This window comes from Panthera leo, chromosome B1, assembly GCF_018350215.1.
Source record: "Panthera leo isolate Ple1 chromosome B1, P.leo_Ple1_pat1.1, whole genome shotgun sequence".
In the NCBI taxonomy this organism is placed as follows: Eukaryota; Metazoa; Chordata; class Mammalia; order Carnivora; family Felidae; genus Panthera; species Panthera leo.
Genome location: NC_056682.1, coordinates 135010254 through 135024955, shown reverse-complemented (window position 1 = coordinate 135024955; position 14702 = coordinate 135010254). Strand labels below are relative to the sequence as shown.

The window sequence follows — 14702 nt, the reverse complement described above, 5'->3', positions numbered from 1 at the left end:
AGATTCATTTCCACTCCTATCCCCCACAGTGGAAGAATTTTGCAGCGGGTGGGGAAGATTAAATAGAATAAACAAAGAGCATAATGTATAGCCTCATTTAAAATAAAATTGCTTTAGGTTAATAGTATTAGAAAAGTTAGAAGGAGCATGTGTGTCTGCACAACTGTGCATAAATGTGCGGGTCACATTGGGTCAGAGAGAAGAAAAAGAGCAGAGAGGCTGGATATAACAACCGACTTCTTTTTGGATGCTCAACTAGTATAAATAATTATCTCTTTAGGGCTATGGGATTTTTTTAGTACAAAGTTTGGACCTTGGGTGATAGCCTTATTCCTTGAATGTAGCTTAGAAGAGACTTTTCTTATAAGGGGTAATAACAAGGAAGATGGAGCTCTATCTAATGTACTTACTTACTGTCTGAAATTATAATAATCTCCCCACTGTTTTTATTATTTTGTTGTTGTTGCTATTATACTTGGATTTGAATACATTTTGACCATGATATAAGACCTGTTCTTTAACAGCAATTGGAAGCTATGTGACCTTTCTTCCTATCATATCTTGACAAAGCTTTCTTGTAGATGTTTGGACATTTTTTTTCAAACAGAATTTTAAATTCTTGTGAAATATCACATACTAACATAAGTTGGAAAGATGTGATCCAATGTAGTTAAGTGAGTGAGTTGACTAAGTTTATTTAGCAAGAAAATCAATATTTTAAAAAAAATTAGCCCAGTTACGCTGAATACGTTGTGGTATTTGTACAACTGGTTTTCCTTAGACTCTGGATTCCCTGGTATTAACTGTTGTTCCTATTTTCCCTGAGCTCACATCAAATGGAGTCCACAAGCAAAAACACTGGTGTCTACCTATAGTTGTTGTCGTGGCCTAAGTAGCTTGATTAGCTCCATTAGCAGGGATGCCCTGCAGGGAACTCTAGATAAAAAACATTAAAAACTTGGATTGTCAACAAACTCTTAGTCCTAGCTGGGCCTTGTAGCCAATTTATAAATTGATTGTCTCAAGTAATTGGATTTACTGGGGTGACTACATCAGTATCATATCAGAACTCTGCTTCTTTCTTTTTAAATACATGTAATAGACTTCCACTGCATAACTCATTATTCCATGTTTTATGGAATAATGTAGATTCCTACTGAAAGCACTGTTTGGTAGTATGAAAAAGCATTATAAGTCACTGGATATAGCCAATATGATTAAAAAAACCTTACTCTTAGCTAAATTAATGAAAAGTTCACAGAGAAAAGGCAATAAAATATCTCTATCCATAGTCCCATATTCTGATTCTTATATTCTGATTCTTATATATTTTTTAACAGTCAATGCTTTGTAAGTTAATGTGCTTTGCACAGAAATCAGAAAAAATCAAATTGAATTTGGAGAAGTAACATTGCCTTCTATGTACCATTCTTTGGTAAAACCATTCCACAGACTTCACAGGCCATAATTTCAGATTTAAAAATGATTTTTAAGAGTTACTTTGTCGTAAAAGTTCTATTTGATTTATAAGGTTAATGTGATCCTTCCCTGATTTAATCAGAGATTTTCTTTTGGTTTTCAACATTCAGATTTCTCATCACAGTAGTGGCAAATAATAACATTTATTTTGTGGGGTTCTTGTATTGATGAAATTAAATGAATGTATGTTAATGATGTGGAGCAGAACAGGTGCTCAATACTTGGAGAGAGAGAGAAAAGGGGGGAGAGAGAGAGAGAGAGAGAGAGAGAGAGAGAGAGAGAGAGATGGCCATTTATCAGTATCCCTTTTCCCTGACATTGAACCAATTTTCCATTCATGACAAAGTATCTTCTGCATCATAAGACCACATTAATTTAAATTCTCAAAGCATTCCTCATTAAGCAATGCTGTCAAAGTCTTCTAAGTAATCCAAATTAAATTACAGATTATCCTCTTTTCTACATGCTTATTTATTTACTTGTTTGCTTCTTCCTTCCCCCTCCCTTCCTCTCTCCTTCCATTCCTTCCTTCCTCCCAAGAATAATGGCAGATTAGTTGGGCAAGAGTATTTTTTAAAAGCGTTATAGCCTTTCCCAGTTAGTAGGTTGCTCCTTGCTCCTGCTTAAGTGTGCACTGATATCCTTCCTTACAGTAGGCATTATCAACTTGCCAGATAGGAAAGAGAGACTTGCCTTATTTTAAGGGTATACTTAAGGTATATACTAAATATAGTATACCTCTGTATGCTATTCATGTTGAATTACAACCCAGAGGAGAGAGGTTAGGTTCTTTACTGCTTTTTCTCAGTATTTTGTGTATTCTGAATATGTCTTAGCTAGTTTCTGCTACTTTGCCAACTATCACATTCTGCACCAATTTGTGTGGTAGTGATTCCATGACATGTGGGTTCTCTGTGGTTTCTGTGACTTAGCTCCTTTCTTTCCCTGACTTTTAATGTTCTCATCCCTTCTTTTTATTAACCTCCTTTCTTATTGTAGAAATCCAAGGCAAATCCCTGTTCCTCCCAAGGACGTGTCTGCCCACATAAGACCTGAGCAGTCTGCCTTTCCTTTGAACCTCTGTGGCCCTGGCGACTGTGCCATTTCTTTGCCACATGTCATTTACTATCTCATATTGCCAGTGTTCTCATAATTTGAATTTATCATCTTTCACACCCAGTCCATTCCTCGTGCAGGGTTTCTTTCTTGGTGAATGATGAAAAACCATCCAAACAGGTGTTCAAGCACAAACTGGGCATCACCTGTGACTCTCTCATCTGCATCCTCAACATGTTAACAAAAAATCTTGCGCTCTCTCAATATCTCTGTCCTCTACCATTTTTTTGGCATTGTTCCTTAACTTAAGGTGTCACCATCTCTTGCCTAGATTACTGCTACAGCTTTCCACAGCTGGTCGGATTCCAGCATTGCTCACATTTAATCTGTTCTCCCTCATGCAGCTGGAATGATATTTGCTGAAATGCAAATGTGACCTTTTTGCTTTCCTGCCTAAAATTTTTCAATGGTTTTGAAATGCTTTAAAAATAAATTCCAAAATTTTTAGCATGGCTTACGGAATCCTTTATGATTTAGACCACTTAGCTACCCAACTTTATATCGGGAACTCTTTCCACATTCCACTCTAAGCTGCTGCCATACTGAGACGAACACAGATATTGCCTATGATGGTGAACGTGGAATGAACTTTTCCTATTGTCTTAGAATTTTTGCTAAAACCTCAAGGTTAAGGGTAGTAGGAAATAGGTATCTATGATTTCTAGAGAGAGCTGCTAGACATTTCTAGAGAACTTTCTAAAATATAGCAGTGTAAGTTTGTTACTATCATTTTCTATAACCCATCTCCTGCCTATACAGGAAAAAATCAAATTCAAAAGACAGTTTGTTGAAAAGTAGGGGAATTTCTAGTGGTAGATGATGCTATGGTATTTTCCCTCCTCTTTCCATGGAAATCAGTGGGACTATGTCCTCTTCCCCAAGACATGCAAGAAGTTATAAAGAGTATCAGAGGCTAGAGGTGTCTGAAAGAGGGAACCCACATCTCACAACCTTGCTGTATATTTACTGTACATAGCATTGCTAGCTTGGGCTCTGGTGGAGAGTGGAGAGAATTCATCCCTGGGGATTGGAAACATGTGAACACAGAGTCTTGTAATTGCATTCCCCTGGTGAATTTGAACAGCAGGAGGCTGACTGGAGTAGCAACGTGAGGGGGGCCTGGTAACAGTTGGTAGAAGGAACATTTTTCAGGGAAAAGATGTGGGAGTTTCTCGTGGTCCACGCAGGTGTCATGGAGGGGAGGACCCAACTCCCACCATATGTCATTTATAAACTCCTTGAGGGAGTCTGCCAAAAGTTAGTGGAGGGAGTGTGTTGTGTGTTTGGAACAGATGTAGTGCAGAGGTCCTTGTGGAGACCAGGGAAAATGTCGAGAGAACATCCTAGCATCTCATGAGACAACCAGCATTTGAATGCTGTCTATAACTGAGGGCCTGATAGCCAGCTGGAGTTAGCCAAGAGCGAACTACAAGCCTATCTGCCAGATAAGAAAACCTCTGCCCCATGTTTCTAATCCCTCCCCTTCATATCCACTGCTCCCTTGAGAAGCTTGGAGGCATGTGGAAGACTTAGAGTTGGGAAGAGTTAACAAGGGGACCTAGCTCCCTGCCCATTGCATGTATGGGAGGCTTGAGCTGGAGAGAGGAAAGTGTGAGTGGGATGTGCTTAACTCATTCCTTCAATAAACATTTATTGGACATTTATTGTATTCCTGCCACTATTCTGGACACAGGGAATACATCAGTGAACTTTAAACATAGAAAGAATTTCACTTCTACAGACCTTACAATCTAATTGAGGAGGAGAAATGACCAAATTAAAACAGTAAAAATACACTAAATATGTAAAAGGTGATATTTGCTATGGAAAAAATGAATAAAGTAGGAAAAGGAAGAGGACATGAGGGGAGGGAGTTCAGAGTGGAAGAGATGAGCAGTGTTTGCCAAGCAATAAGGACAGCCAGGTTTGCTGAGAATTGGATGTGGGGAATGAGACAGAGCACTAGTGTGATTTTTGACCTGGGCAACCGTGGGCTGAAATTCTTATTACCTGAGAAGCGTTCTGCTATAGAAGGAGGAGCAGGATGGGGCAGATTAATTCTCAGATGTCTGAGAATTCACATCTGAGTGCAGATGTCATGCAGGTGGTTGAAGTTCAAGGGAGAAGCCGGGATGACAGAGGGAAATGTTGAAGTGGTCAATGTGTGGCTGGCTGTTGTAGAAAACTGTAAGACTGAAGTCTTAATATGGCTCTGGATTTTTCTTTAAAGTTTATTTATTTTTGAGATAGAGAGAGCAAGAGAAGGGCAGAGAGTCAGCAAGAACAAGAGAGAGCAGGGGAGGGGCAGGGAAAGAGAGAGAGGGAGACAGAGAACCCCAAGCAGGCTCTGCACTGCCAGCACAGAGCCAGATGTGAGATTCAAACCCCTGAACTGTGAGATCATGACCTGAGCTGAAATCAAGAGTCACATGCTCAATCGCCTAAGCCACCCAGGCACCTGGCTGTGGAATTTTTAAAACCTAAAATTGAAATTATTTTCAGAGCTGAAAATGATTGAAAGGCTATTAGGATTGACCCAGGATGGCTTTAAGGGGCCAGGTGCAGGGAAGATCCAAAGAAGCATGATAGACCCAGCAATAGCAGGAAAAGAATATTTCCTGTTTATAGCCCATCAAATACAGCTCATTTAACAAACCAGTTATTCCCTAAATGGACCTTGCTCTCTTGAATCTTCCCTCATTTGCATGACTTTCCTCGCCTGGGGAGTCTCCATACCACCTATACTTATCTTTGCCTGGACAGCTAATGTGTATTTTTCTAATACTTTGTGAGAAGCATTTTCTTACTCTCTTGTGGCTGAATCAGTTTGCTTCCTATGAATGCTAAGACCCTTCCTTTCATGACACCCTTTACTTCTCTTTTTCCCTTTCTAAACAGTGAGTTCCTTGAGGGCAGGGCATGTGTCTTATTAACCTCTCTGCCTCTAGTGTCTAGTGTAGGACCCATGCAAAGTAGATGCCCAATAAATCATTATTAAATGTAAGAGAGATGCCACACTTTGTACGTTGTATTGTTTTCTATGGTACTTGAGTAGCTTGTATCACACTTAGGAACAAATCTGTAAATGTCAGTGTTGTAGAAGAAGTGTTGCTCCTCCATTTTTCTCACTATGGGTCCCAACCACTTGATCCTATAAGACAGTCAAAGTCCCAGGTTCTCTAAGTGCTGGTGAGTTTCTTTATCTCCAAACTTTATGAAGATGACAAAAGGATTTGTTTTTTGTTTTTGAACTGAATATATGGGTTTATTTATTTATTTATTTATTTATTTTTAAATATATGAAATTTATTGTCAAATTGGTTTCCATACAACACCCAGTGCTCATCCCAAAAGATGCCCTCTCCAATACCCATCACCCACCTTCCCCTCCCTCCCACCCCCCATCAGCCCTCAGTTTATTCTCATTTTTTTTTTTAAGAGTCTCTTATGCTTTGGCTGTCTCCCACTCTAACCTCTCTCTTTTTTTTTTTTCCTTCCCCTCCCCCATGGGTTCCTGTTAAGTTTCTCAGGATCCATGACTAAACTTCTCACTAACGACAAAATATACCCAAGTTAGCATCTTACTCTTTGGTCGGTACACTTCTTTTCCTCAACTCTGTCCTATGATGCTGATATTCCCTTCTGGCATTACTTTCCAGAAGTTCTGTGCTGTGATTGGCATTGTATAATTTAGGATAGGTATAGTGGAATGTTACAGAACATCTAAATTAACATTACTTACTGAAATAACATAGTTTATTTTTCTCTATGACAACAGAAATTCAGAGATAGTACAGGGTGGATTTGGTGGGTCCATAGTCACTAGGGGCTCAAACTTTTTCTCAATTTCTGGTTCTCCTTGTGCTTAGCATGTGCTTCCAACTTTAAGGTCACCTCATAGTCTAAGAATAGTTTTGATGCACCAGCCATCACGTTCACATTACAGACAACAGAAAGAGGAAGGGATAAAGGAATGGTAACGGGACTTTCCTTCCAAAGGAGGCAACTACTTTTATTTTATTTTTTTAGGTTTATTTATTTATTTTGAGAGAGAGGGGGCGGAACACAAATGAGAGCGTGGGGGAGGTGCAGAGAGAGAGGGAGAGAATCCCAAGATGGCTCCATACTGGGCTCCATGCTAATAGCCCAAGATCTCATTAACTGAAAGATCATGACCTGAGCTGAAATCAGGAGTTGGACGCTTAACTGACTGAGCCACTCAGGCAGGTTCCCCTTGGAGAGAGCTACTTTTTTTTTTTTTTTTACTCACAGAAAACACATATAATTTATTAGATGGACTTAAAAACCCACACAAATCAATTTTAGGCACTTCTTGGGTACAGACTGTGGGAAACTTCTTTAAAAAAAACAGGATATCTAACAGGCAAAACCATACTTTAATTTTTAGAAGAATACAACAACAACTAGACAATTGATTTAAAAAATTGCATAAGCAAACCAACTGTATCCTGTTATAATTTCTTCACAGTTTCACACACCATTTTAGGATTTAATAGAAACAGCCATTTTTTAGCATTCAAAATTTTAAAACTCTCTTTCCTTTACTTCACCAATATGATCTTAAAACTATCATATATTCTTTGAGGGAACATGATATAGAAGTTCTACTTTTATATAGGTAGAACTTTAAGTTAGTATTTTCTATATTGTGTCTGTATCTGTACAGAATCAACATATGATGGTTGATGATTTTGATGTCTTCTAAAGTCCATTTCAACAGGTTTATTTTTAAAAGATAGGCTTCTCTTTACTAATTCTTTTAGACATCTAATGTTTATCTGTGTTCTTTAAGTAAACATGAGGAAAAAATAAAATGTGAGCTATGGTTTTAAGGATATCTTCAGGTTAAATACTATATATATATATATTTGGTTTGGCATCTTTTTCTAACTCAAATAGTTTTATGGGTATCCTCCAAAATGTAATCATTTTTTGGTGGAAGATAACACACACATAATTTAATCCCTTCCATGCCTAACTAGCAGCTTAAGGAGCTTGCAAAGTCTAGGTAGTTCTGTTATCTTTCTGAATCTGCTTTTCAGCATATGAAGCTAAAATTAAGAAACATTAAAATGTTAAATACAGTATGAAGGATTTTACTACTGGCTTTTATTTGCTGTATATACAGCAAGCCAGTCTTCTGATATACCCCACAACCCTGACAATACACTCTAATGAGCAAAGTACAAATCAATACATCAACCCAGTAGTGGGGACACAGCAAAAAACTAGAGAACCTACTTAGAAACTGGTGGTTTGGGGAACAATGGCTGTAAGGCAAAGTTTAGAATACCTCCAGGACTGAGTAACATACCTTCACTGATGGTGAATGCAAATACAGGAGAGCAAGGGTTGGCTGAGCTATGGGAAAGCTGATCCTGAAGCAGGAAGTTTTAGAGTACATGTGGACATTTGGGAGGGGTTATTAAGTCATGCAAAGAAACCTTGCCTCTACCTAGCCTTAAAAGAGGGACTGATGCTGTGATACAACTGGGAAATTGAGAGAAGATGACCCCAAAGTTCACAGGATAATCTGGGATGTGCTGCTATCCTCTATATACAAAGTAGAACACATTACAGATATATTCCCAAAAATGCCTGCAGAAAAAACTAGAAACCTATCTATAGGTTTTCTATTTACACTACTATAAACAGATTTTGAGGTTGTCTATACTGTATGTGGTTGCTGTAGTCACAGCAAGAAATGTAAAGTGCCTACGAGAAAGGACAATAAAATCCCATTTCCAGGCATCTTAATTTTATACATTCAGACAATAAAGAAAAGAACATCTCAGGGACTTCCTGCCTTTTCTCAAGCTCCCTGTACTTTTCTGTAACTACCTACTAGGCATTTCTTAAATGCCAGAAACAGACACTCTTTTATCTCATGCCACACTTCTAAAATCACCTTAACTATCTGCATTAAAAATGCCAGCCAGCAGGCTAAAGCACTTTATTCTTAAGGCAAAATGTCATATTCCATACCCATTCCCTCCGTCCCCCAAACCACCTGCCTTCACTATATTCTTTGCCCATCATGAGAGCCAAAGAAGTCAGAAAGAACTGAAAATTTTCAAACTAGACTCCTCAGTATAATGTGTAAGATATACTTTATAAATGCTATTACCACAAAATTAAACTCATTAAATGCTTATAGCATATGGTTACTTTTACTAAGATATCAAGAATAATTGTATGACTTTCAAAATTAATATCAAACATGGGATATTTAATCCAGCCACAGGTACAGAGGTATGAGGCCTTGTTCTTTTCAAAGGTAAGCATGACTCTAAATAAGATGATTGTTTACCCCCAAAAGTAGCATATTAAAAACCAAAAGCATTGCCCTTCACTTAATTCTACTTAAACTACATATAAATTGCCATTATAACTATTCATAAGGCTCGTAATCATATTTGGAAAGAATACTGTTAAAATTATCTTGATGTATATTTATACATGAATTAAAAATTTTTCCTCATTGTAATTTTGGTTTTATATACAAGCATACAGGTACAACCTTATTTCTAATGCTTGGCCTAGAAAGGTAGAATGTAACAAAAAATAATGTTTTATAAATGTGGTACAAGATTTCATGTATTCTCATGATGCCATGTCAATAACCTACTACACTAAACCACTGTAACAATGCAGTTCATGCTTTAAACATCCAATTAAGAATAAATTTTAGCCAACAGCTTGTTGACAAGGGAATGTGCTGGTATACTGCTGAACTCATGTGGCAGCAACCCACAAGACTAAACCATGAAAACTTAAATTAAAAGATAAAAAGGGTAAAAGATGTAGAGTTGCTGGACTACTTTACAGAATATTTATCTCTGATGGAAATGCAACATCTGCAAAATGGGCTTGGGTTTTTAAGGGAATTTTTAATATAAAACAAGTAATTCCTAATAGTGATTTGAAAACTATGAGAACATATGAACAAATAAAGCTTAGTAATTTAGAATTTACTTTTGTAAAAGCAAGCTGACAAATATTAAAATGTTATACTTGCATTATGAACATTATAATATAAATATAAAACACAAAAAATCCACTGTTAAACACTGATCTCCCATGCTTGGATTTAGCTACTGAGTGTATTACATTTTACAGAAAGAAACTTTCAAAGTTTTGCCAATGCTTGTAGTATATACTATTACTCTTCATCAAAATCTCCATGAAATCCAAAAGGCTCATATTAAAGGTAGTTACATATTTTCTTGAATACTCTAAAACATGCCAGTTTGGATCAGCCTTCAGATTTTTAGGGCATGAAAGATATACAAAGAGAGTACCCCAAAATATGTGTGAACACATTTAGGATAAGTCTGTTTACAATTACAATAAAAATACCTTCAACCTTCATATCTTTCCATTTTCAGTGAAAAACAAAATACCCTAATCAAACATAAGATATTTGGGGCCAAGTTAGTTCTTTGTAAAAATAATTTGTCATGTGTTGATCAACTTTTAGACCAAACTCTTAAAAGCATTAAAAGAATTGTATTTTATAGTTGTCAATGCATTCACGTTGGTTAGTAATAAGTGAAAAAGAAAAAAGTGTAGAAACAAAAAAATCTCAAACTATCCCAACTCCAGAAATAAGAAATTTTCAAATTAAGAAATAACATTTGTTGCTTAGAAAATAAGTACTTTTCATCTCAAACTCACTCTAAATGCTTGTATGATTCAATACCTAAGAAGACTCTAGGTCAATTATTTCATAATATTTATAGGATGATACTTCTCTGGGTAGGCATATTTTACACAACAGCTTCCAATTAATGCTGGAAAAAAAATCACTTGATAATTTAATCACAATTAATGATTGACCGATTAATGGATTAACAGTTTTCTCAGTAATTTAGATGGCATAGATCCAATTAAGGGGACAAGAATTGCTCGATGTGAAATTCTGTCCATTTGTAACACTAAGCCAAAAATTTGCAGATACTCGACTCAGATTACATGTTTTCATATACGTAATGTGATCAACAAAAAAAACAGGTACAAATGTCGAGCTTTCTTCTTTTCTTTCTTTCTTTCTTTCTTTCTTTCTTTCTTTTCTTTCTTTCTTTCTTTCTTTCTTTCTTTCTTTCTTTCTTTCTTTCTTTCTTTCTTTCAGAGAAGCTCAATGATTTTGGGGGTTGGTTAGTACAATAAAGAGAACACAGGGGAAAGCACAAAATGGCACTTAACACCACTGCCAGTACTCATCTCATTATGGTTATAACTAAGGATAATATTACCTTTTGTGTTATTTGCTTTTCTTTAGAACATAAATCAAAGCCATAAACTTGAACTTGAGGAATATACACAATAGATACACAACTTAATGCAAAATACTTTTCATAAGTAACCTTACATTTTAAAATATTGGAAACTGAATATCTGTGCTGATTTGTATTCTGACTTAATGGAACAAGAGAACAACATTCAACTAAGGTGGTTTACACTGACAATAAAGCTCTTAAAGTTAAAAATGTCTTCCTCTCCCTTTGTGCTTACCACAGGCTGCACAATGTCCTGAGAGGATTCATTATGAGAAAAATGGCAATCACAGCTTTAAAGACCTTGCTTTGGAAGGGACTAATGAGAAAGCAGATTGGAAAGTGAGACTTCATCTTTGTTCTCAAATAAGTGGTCTTAATTTTTCTTATAGAAAAAGTTTAAATCAGTTTATTATAAATATATCTAAACCATTAATTTTTGCAGCTTCCAGATAAAGTCCAGCACTTAGTTTATACAAAGTCTATGAGAAGAGGTCAGTAGGGATCATCTAATCTTAAATTGTGACATCATTCATTCAAGTCCTTGGCATAATCCCTCGCCAATAAAAGCACAGCATGCTTGGATATGCCACTGGTGATCTTTAATAGAAGTTAATTTCAAAAACTGGGAGATTTCTGCTACAGTCATTCATTCTTTAACATCTTGTTTATTAGCAAAAATCAGCAATCCAGATTTCCTTAGGTCCTCATGGGCTAACATTTTATAGAGTTCTTCTCTAGTTACAGAAATTCTTTCTCTGTCTGTACTGTCTACAACAACAATTACAAACTCTGTGTTAGTATAGTAAGTGTTCCAGGAAGAATGAAGAGATTCTTGACCACCAATATCCCACATTAAGAAACATGTTTTATTAATCATTATTTCTTCGATATTACTTTCAATTGTAGGTGATGTATGTACAACTTCATTCATAGAAAATTGGTAAAGGATGGTAGTTTTCCCTGCATTATCCAGCCCAACAATGATAACTTTGTGCTCCTGGTGATTGAACAGTCTCCATATCCTGGTGAAGAGAATTCCCATTCTTGGGCAGCGGACCCCCCTCCAGCCACCCTGGCCGCCTGGCCTCCCCTGGCTCAGACTGAAGGGAGGAAAGGAACACGCCCGGGGCATCATCCCCTGCTGCTGCTGCTCCCGAGCTCAAGCTCGTGGCCAGCTCGTTCCTGGGAACCGGAGGAAGCTGAAGCCCAGGACGCCCTGCTGTATGTGAGGCCCCAGGAGAGAGCTACTTTTAATCAACCTTCCCAGAAGTCCCACTCAATACTTCTGTTTTTATTTTATTCTCTAGAATTAGTCACAAGACAACTGCCTGCTCTAATGAAGGCTAGGAAATACTGCCTTTTAGCTAAACCTTGGGTTCTATTATGTACAGAAAAGGAGATTGATGGCAACTGAGAGCAGAGTCTCTCCATGGCTGTATTCTTGTATTGGGGTTTACTATTTACCACATGTCCCTTATCTTACACCTTGATCTCCCCAAGTACAAAATCTTTACTTATTGATTTCCACAGAATGCCACACTTCTCTCTGAAAATCTTGACTGGTGGTTTTGTTTGTTTGCAGAGGAACAGCTATGGTCAGCTTGCCTGGCTTTGCCACTCCCTTTCTAACCACAAGGGTCCATTCTGCATCAATGTTCTCAGAGTCAGCTGCATTGTCCTTGGAGGGCAGGCACAGAGGGCAGGACTTTTTTATGCTCCATTTCAGTTAATATTGTCACTTTTTTGTCAGCATCTGAGCTGAAAATCATGCCTTGGCTTTGCAATATTTTGATACTTTCTGTGGCCAAAGGATGAGTGGGTGGAGGGTCTCACTGTGTACTGAAGTGTTGGCAGACTATTGCTCATTGGTACCAGGTACCATTTCTTGCTGCTTCTGATTTGTAGGTTGGCCACCTCTTCCTCCCCTGCTGGTCCCCTTCTGCCATGTCTAGACATAATCCCTTCAGTGAGTTGCTGCTGCCTCCATGAAAACTCCCTCGGAAAGACAAGCCCTTGATGCTCTACATCAATATCACATCAAACTCCATGGGTTTATTACTTTACTGAAAGATTTGAGTAACTGTGTTGAGTTCCAGGTAGATGGTAGAAAATGGAAGCTATGTTATAAAATAGAACTTTTCCATGGTCAAGGAAGAACCATTTAAGATACTCAGTCTTTCAAATGGAGCCTTTCTCCATTGCTTGTGTGTATTAAATTCTTTCTTGAGAGTGATTTTTCTCTGAACAGTGATGTTCTCTGAACATCTTTGTAGAAACCTCTTCTCCTAACCATAGGAACTGGTTTCACACCAGAACCTATTCCTATCCTGATTCCTCCAGCAGTTCATTTCTCCTTCTCTAAAGTACTTTCCAACACTTCTCTGGAAAAGGATAACATCTGAGAGAGTTCATTGTCACCTGTGACATTCCAGGTCCCACAGAATGATCCAGAATAGATCTCCAATGTTTCTCCAAAGGTGTGGATTTATTCCGATTGTTTGGTAGATAACTATACCCTTTCTACAAGATGCACACAAGCATACGCATATATACACATGCACACCTCTCTATCAAAGATAAATAGTATAATCGATCTATAAGGTGGTAAGCAAATTGCCTGAGAATTTTCATGCTCCAACAAGAATCACTGGAAAAGGCTTTGGGGAACTTCACTGCTGTGGGCCGGGTTTCCATTTTGCATTCTAATACAAGGTTGCCTTGTTTCAATAGTGAAAGGCATTGGAAGAACTCTATGGATGTGCTCTCAGAGGCCCAGCCATTTGTTTCTTTTGTTGATTTTGGGGTGCACTTGTTTGTAAATGAAGGTGTACTGATCTAGAAATAGGAAAATTTGCCTACTCTTTCAAGAGGTGAGTTTGGAAATTTTTTTTTTTTTGTCTTTATGGTTTAGAAAATAGAATGTAAGCATCTAAAGACCTCAAATGGGAGAGATGGAATTGAATTATTATAGTTTAGCTATCCCATTGTTTGCATTGCTGGAGAACATTTTATTCACCACACAAAGTAACATTTTGACAAAATGAAAACTTAATACATGGTCAAGTTTTCTTTTCTTTGTTTTAAATAGACTTTATTTTTTAGAGCAGTTTTAGATTCAGAGCAAACTTGAGCAGAAAGTACAGGTTTCCCATATATCCACTGTATGATTAACTATTTTTTTTTAGGGTGGGAGAGGCATAGAGGGAGAGAGAGAATCTTAAGCAGGCTCCATACTACTTGGGGCTCCATCCCATGATCATGAGATCATGACCTGAGCTGAAATCAAGAGTCCAACACTTAACTGACCTAGGCACCAGGTGCCCCGGTATGTGGTTACCTTTTAAGGTGTAATATTAATTTCTGTTTGTGCCACAAATTTATGATGAGATTCATTTCACTGTTGGATTTTAGTACTGGGTAAATCAACTTATCGGTAACAATAAGGATAGTAACAATTGGTAACAATTGAGGGTAGTTGTTAACTGTCCCCACAATGACTTCAGCAGTATTCTTTTTCTCAACATGTGTATTATTTGATAACTCTTCCTGCTGCTCTTGGATTGAAATAATTTACAGGGAAATGGCTTCATTCAAAGACATTTTCTTTATATGGTGAGTAAATATTTTTAAATGAAAGCAGTTTAGTTATCTGAAAATTGTTACACCTGACAAAATAATTGGGTATGCATTGAATGGGAATCCTTTGGACTCTGCTATTATGGAAGGCGTTTGTTGCCTGGGTCACTCTTAAGGTAGTAACTGTAATCTTGAAACTCCTTCATCTACCTAAGTAAGGGCTAATAGTGA

General features: G+C 37.3%; 1 pseudogene; it reads right to left on the bottom strand.

Moving 5' to 3' along the window:
* Positions 1 to 11397: 11397 nt before the first annotated feature.
* On the bottom strand, positions 11398 to 11978 carry LOC122217082 (annotated as a pseudogene).
* Positions 11979 to 14702: the final 2724 nt, after the last annotated feature.